The sequence below is a fragment of the Hakea prostrata genome, chromosome 7, assembly GCF_041222555.1.
Source record: "Hakea prostrata isolate BN-2017 chromosome 7, UWA_Hpros_2, whole genome shotgun sequence".
In the NCBI taxonomy this organism is placed as follows: domain Eukaryota; kingdom Viridiplantae; phylum Streptophyta; class Magnoliopsida; order Proteales; family Proteaceae; genus Hakea; species Hakea prostrata.
The window spans coordinates 17,029,857-17,036,711 of NC_142606.1; the positions used below are offsets into that span (position 1 = coordinate 17,029,857).

The window sequence follows — 6,855 nt, forward strand, 5'->3', positions numbered from 1 at the left end:
TCCCTTTTGGCAAAAACACTTTCATGGTTTAAAAGCTCAGACATGTAGACTCCATTTTCAATTAGACAGTTTGTATAACAGTTCAGAATTGTTAAACATGGCTAAAGGGAACTGGGTTTGATACAATACAATTAGAATCAGGGTCAGTGCAGATCTCGACCGAAACGATTCAGAGCCAAGGAGGCTTCTTCAATCCAAGTTCTACACCCATTGTTCTTCTGAAATTCTAGCTAAGCTGTAAGGTACCTGGAGTTTGTTATGAACTGCAAGAATACCAGAAACTCTCCATCTGATCTTTTATAACCATAATGGTTTTTGCTCTAAAAGTAGATTCCTGGTGGTGTTTTATCTTAACTTTAACCCAGATAATATGTTCCATTCCTGATTCCTTCATAAATTAAGAATGTAATCATTCATTAGTTTCTAGTTAATGGCTTTTACTCCTGAACTACAGGTGAAATCAATTCCTTGGCCACATTACAAATTGCAGGGGTTAGTTTCCTCTTGGGCTTTGGGGGTGGGAAGGAAAAAAGACTATTTAGCTTTCATTCGAACAAGCTTACTTTGGTCCATCCCCTGTTTTAATTTGATTCCCTGCTAGATTCTGGTTATAAATCCCAAGATCATCATTGATCAGACATTACTTTCACAGCAGACAATCAAGTAGGAATCATATGGTTATGTTTTTACAAGAAATGAAACAGTATACTGCAAAACTAAGAATTACTTGAGAAAGATAGAAGTGTGTATTGACTAAAAAGAATTTCAATATACAGTCACAAAGAAGATAAAATAAAGCATTTAAAACTGCCATTCCATGCTTATCATCTCCTGCCATTCCATGCTTATCATCTCCTGCCATTCCATGCGTACCCACTGCCAAGAAAAGTGACCAAGAATAGTGACACCAAGATTAATAGGAGTTAATTAAAAAATTAAACTATTAAAAAATGAAATCAAATTTACTTACATCTTTCTTTGCTCCATAACATTCCAACTACCGTATACAAATGGGGTACAGAAACAGAGGCGAAGAGAAGAACAGAACTGATAAGTAACAACAAGTCCTGTTTATCTTTGAATAAGGGCATAGCGAGCCAAAGCAGCTTAGGGATCAAGAGGCTTGGATCATTCAACCAACTCTGTCCGTGCCGTGCTTGAAAGGCCCACCCCCAAGATGCAAGGTAGACTTGCAGTAAAGCTTCATGTCTAAAGCAGGGGAGGGTCCAGCCAAAGAACCAGAAGGAAGACTTGCTCTGTTCGGACTCTTTAGTCACGCACCGATCAATAAAAATGAACATGAAAAGTAACAGAGAACAATATCGGGGGAAGAAGAGAATAACCCAATATCCTTCAGAAGGAACAGATAAGAAAATGGGAAAACAAACTCCGCCCGAAATTGTAATATCCTTGAAACAGATAAGAAAATGTTGGCAGAGAAGAACAAAATTGAACTCACTGCGGGGACACAGTGGCTCACCATCTCTGCCATTCCATGCGTACCCACTGCCAAGAGAAGTGACCATCGAAAGATTAATAGGAGATAATTAAAAAACTAAACTATTAAAATTTAAGAATGAAAACAAATTTACTTACATCCTTCCTTTGCTCCATAACATTCCAACTACCGTATACAAATAGGGTACAGAAACAGAGACGAAGAGAAAAACAGAAGAAAAACACAAACACCCAAATGCAAAGAAACGCTCGTCCAGAAAGATATGAAAAGAAACAGATAAAGATATTATCCTTCAGAAGGAACAGATAAGAAGATGGAAAAAGAAACCACACCAAGATCTTTAGAAATGAACGGACATGAAATGCTCATCCCGAAAGATATAAAAAGGAACAGAGAAGAATATGGGGAAAGAATTCTTAAAAAAGGAACACAGAATAACCCACTATCCTTCCGAAGGAACAGATAAGAAATAGGAAAAGAAATCCGCCAAAAAAAGGAACAGATAAGAAAATGTTGGCGGAGAAAGAACAAAATCAAACTCTCTGTCGCCCCCCTCTGCGGTGGCGACCGCTACGGCGACGTCGACGAAGACCTTCACGAAGACGCCATAACATCATTGCCTTGTCCAGCTCTTCTCGAATCTCGTCCTCATGTATCCTTATTAAGTGCCTGCGGAGAAAAGGTTTTGTCTTGAAAACCTGGGTGCACAGGGGGCACTGCCAGTACTCTCCCCCATAGAGATATGTCCCCTCTCCACGGTTGACAGTATCAACCACGAAAGTGTTGAACGAAGGAGGAGGAGGAGGAGGAGGAGGAGGAGGAACCATTTTTTTCTTAGAAGTAATCTGGAAAGGAACTGAAGGAAGTTCAGGAAGAAATCCGGAAGAACTGAGAGACACAAGGAAGTTCAGGAAGTGAGTTATTTATAAATACCGAACGGTGTATCTGCAACCCCAAGAAACAAGAAATCTAAAAAACCCGAAACAAGAAACCCAAAAACCCGAAACCAAGAACCCGAAACCCAAAAAACCCGAAACCAAAAAACCCGAAACCAAAAAACCCGAAACCCTAAAAACCCTAAAAACCCTAACCCCAAAAACTCAACCCTCCCTAACCCCAAAAATTCAACCCTAAAAGTCTTGGTTATGAACTCGATTTGCAAAGACAGATCCGTCACGGCATCCCTCAGAATACTCTCTTGAATCAGAGACACATTACACCCGATAGCCTTGATTTTCCTGATCATCCCGAGAATATAATTGCGTTCCTCCTTCAAAATCCGATCCATGAGTGTCTCTCAATGAGTGTAATCTGAGACTAACGAGTAGATCTGGTTTCGCAGGGTCCACGACGGAGAGAACAGCGTCGACCGCTAGAGGAGACAGAAGAGTTAAGTATGACTAACGACTTTGCTATTCAGGGAAGTGTTAGCGTACTTGACAAGCGCGATCGGTGAGCTCCACAGGTACGGCCATGGTAGTGAGCAAATCGACTGCCTTCTGAGACGCTTTGGCACTGCTTCAGAAGAGTAACAATGGAACTGCTTCAGAAGAGTAACAATGGAACTGCTTCAACCCTAACCCTATAAATGCAAGTGATGCGAAGGATCTGAAGCTCTAAATCACTGAACTGAAAAGCCGAATCTTTGTTAGCACTCAAAACCTAAATAGGATGGAAGGGGTACGCCACGTCATCATGAAATCAACGGTTGAGAATCAAAATGTGGTTAAAGACCCACCCTCCTACTGGGTGGTCCTGGGTTCGCACCCACTCGGCGGTATATATTAGTAATTTAATTCTCATCTCCATAGTAACAAGCTATCTTTCTAAAAAAATAATAATAATAATAATAAAACTTTTTAGTCTTACATTTTATTTAGGGCTTAAGGTCTAAGGTCTAGGGTCTAGGGTCTTAGGGTCTTTGGGTCTTAGGGTCTTAGGGTCTTAGGGTCTAGGGTTTCATGGAATCCATTTCAGATTCCGTCTAGGAAAATCTCCTATGTTCAGAAGGGGACGCCGGTTAATCCGGTCGTCACTCACACTAATATGGTTAATCCAGTCGTCACTTACACTAATATGTTCACCTAACCAGTGGCATACTTCTACCTCTCACGAACTCGATCGGTTTCAACCCAAATCTCAAGCTCATCCTTGAGGTTTAAAGTATCATCGACTGAACTATTCGAACCTACTTCATAAAATGCGAAATAAAGGGGGTTTTCGTGATGTGTTGCTGTTGCCGAATAAGGGTCTCCGGTTTCACATATCTTCCATTGTTTTCGGATTTAAACTCATCTCCATTTTATGTATCATATCAATTTCATATTCTCAAGTCAAGCCTCCAACTGATTTCAAAATCAAGCTTCTAAAAATAACTAGTTTTTTTTCTTGAAGCTCTTCTGCGAAATATTACATCATCTCGAAAGAAGAAGAAGGTAAGTGAGAGAAAGTGTGTGATAGAACTAAGGGTAGATACTACTTCAGGAGTGTCAGCTAACTTAGCAATCTCAAACGGTAAACCGTCGTTTGGTTTTCTCCTTCTCATTCTGTTCTCTATTTATTTTGTTCGCTGTTTGTTTTAAAGTTGAGGAGTTTGAACCCATGTAGGAAATCAAGATCTTCTTTTTAATCTATTCTGCAACGATTGTGTTAATATTGGTCATTCAATATGTTGTGTTTCGATTCTTCTTTTACTACCCCTGTGTGGAGGTATTGGTTTGGGAGTCGCATTGATTTGTGATGGGGTTTTTCATGAGTTGTTTCTCGGTTTCCCTCTATGTTCTCTTTCTTTTGGCTTTTGGGGGGTTTGGAAGTGAGTGAGGCATGGCGATCGAACCTTCGCTTCTCTGTTGTTCTTCCTTGTACTGATTGGTAATTTTAGCTTCTTTTGTTTTATCTTTTTAAGTTAATGGAGCCGGTGTTTGCCTTTGAGCTTTTTCAATCTATGTTTAGAGGCTTCTTCTACTATTTCTTAAATGTATTATACTTCTGTAAACATCCCTAAGGCTCTATCCAAAATTATAATGGAGGATGCCGACAGGAGGGTTTTTCCATCACATGTAATTTTTACTTTAGTCTAATACAAGCTACCTTTTTCCCCAAAAAAAAATTACACATACAAATGCAATGTTTGTTCAAATATGAATTTATATTGTATATGGTCCAAACTAAACGTGAATAACTTCTATTTTTTTCAATTGAAACAATTGTATTAGGGCTTGTTTGGTTACTTGAGTCTGGAGATTTCGAAAATTTAGAAATTTCAAATCTATGGAGTCATGGTTCATAAAATTAACTGTTTGGTTAGCCTGAATCTTTGGAATGAAATCAAAACATAGATTCATCTTAAAAAAACATTTATGAGTCATGGTTCAAATGTTTAATATTTTTATAGTAGAAATGAAATCTCTGGATTTCACCTCATACCTATAAATCTACAGATTCACGTTTTTAGTGTAAAAAGGTGAATCTCTAGATTTCATGAATCCAGAGATTCACACAACCAAACGGGTATAAATCTCCCTTTGTGAATCTAGAGATTTCAAATATCTGGATTCATGTAACCAAACAGGCCCTTAGCCATTTTGATGTACATTGACCATTAGTAATTATTTTAATATTTTATTTTAAAGAATAATTAATGTTGCCCCTTGTATGCCCCCCTCACTTTTAATGGTGTTAAGTGGTTGTTACCAACTGAGATTTCTCATAATAGTTTATAGGCAATGATTAGAACCTTGGTTTTCTCTATCCAGTTTTTCATAACCAACATATGTTCAATATACTTGTTGGGCTCGTAGAACATTGAACTCCAACCACTACTTAAACCTAATTCATTAGATATTGATTTTGAATTCCTCTACTTTTTACATAAATAAATCAGATTTTTTTTTCGTACAATCACTATTAAGAATGTACACATATTTATATATATTTTTTTATTCTTGACATAAGTTATAGGAAATGTGATATCTGTTTTCTTGTTTGCATTTTCAATGTAACTTTCTATCTCCCTCTCTCAGATTCTATTTCTATCAAATTTGGGTTTTGTTGTTGAAGGACGGGTTCAGTTGGTTCATACTTGTAGGCCAACAATGTACAATATATGGAAAATGAAGGCGGTGGAAGGATTCCAACTTGATTCGTCCCTTACAAGTGTAATGAACAATATGCTGTGATTTTCTTATGGGCTTCTGTTGTGCATCCCCATAGCTTGCTCATCATCACCATTAATGGAGTTAATTTATGTATTGAGATGGACTAACAAAACAAGAGTATGTAATCCAAACTTAAAGCCTAAACCTAAAAGCCTAATTTCCGATAGGGGGAGAAAGTGGCAGGGGGAAGTGGTGGGCGGTTTTCGACGAGGTGTATGAAGAAAATGAGTGAAGGAAGAATCTTCTCACCTACCTAGGGATTGAGTAAGAGAGGGGCATTATAGTCATTACACCTTATTAATATTTGACTTTCAAAATTTAAAATCATGAGAGAATCACTAATAATTTTTCCAACTAGTTTTACCCCACTTAAGGTGGCTACAATAAAAATAATTCTAAGCTGTTTAATATTGTTACGTTTCTTTCCTTGTAGAAACTTCTACGGTACCTATTCTATTCGATAAAAAAAAAAAAGGTGTTTTTTGTTTTTGGTCTTTTCCTCCACCGATTCAAATCTACTTTTATTTCTTATTTCTTGTGGTGTTTTGTTAGTCAGATCGGTAAAAGAAAAAATCGAAACGGATCGTTGAAAAATAAAAATGGAAACGATCTTGTTTGAGATTGTTGAAAAAAAACAAAAGAAAAACAAAGAAAGAGACGGAAAAAGGGAAACGAGCCATTGGTTTGAAACTTTTTGAATTTATTTTTTTAATGAGTGGAAAGAGACCACTGTAATGACTACTTTTATTTTTGTGAGTAGAACTTATACATACTCTGTACGTGATTGACTCAGTGAGTGGAGAGAAGAGAGAGAGAAGGTCAGTGATGAAGAATAAAGATGAATAGATTGATGGGGAAAAGAAGAGAGAAGAAGACCCTTTTGCCGACCACTTTGCAGGGAAATGCTAAAAAGATTGAGGCAGCCATCATGAAGACACACACGCACACTGTTACCCAGTAACAATTGAATTGACTCTTGAAATTAAACACAATGAGAGTCTACGATACCCAAAAAAAACAAAACTTTCTCTCTCTCTCCCTCTCCCCTCTCTCTCCTCTCTTTACATGCACAAACACCCATATACTTGAAATGGTCTCTTCTCACCATGGCTAAGTGGATGTAAGAGTATTGATGGATGTTACAAAAGAATAAATAAATAAATAAATAAATAAAGAGTATTGATGGAGAGCATATGAAGTGATACATGAACGCCAACAATTCATAAAAGACTTTTGAGA

At 37.5% G+C, this 6,855-nt stretch overlaps 1 long non-coding RNA gene across 1 annotated transcript; it reads right to left on the minus strand.

Annotated features, from left to right (window-relative positions):
• Positions 1-305: 305 nt before the first annotated feature.
• LOC149010166 (uncharacterized) lies at positions 306-2,470 on the minus strand. The gene is made up of 3 exons (XR_016174642.1): positions 1,597-2,470; positions 971-1,506; positions 306-876 (listed from the first exon to the last, which is right to left on the minus strand). It is a non-coding gene; the product is annotated as an uncharacterized LOC149010166 (long non-coding RNA).
• Between the last annotated feature and the right edge of the window lie 4,385 nt (positions 2,471-6,855).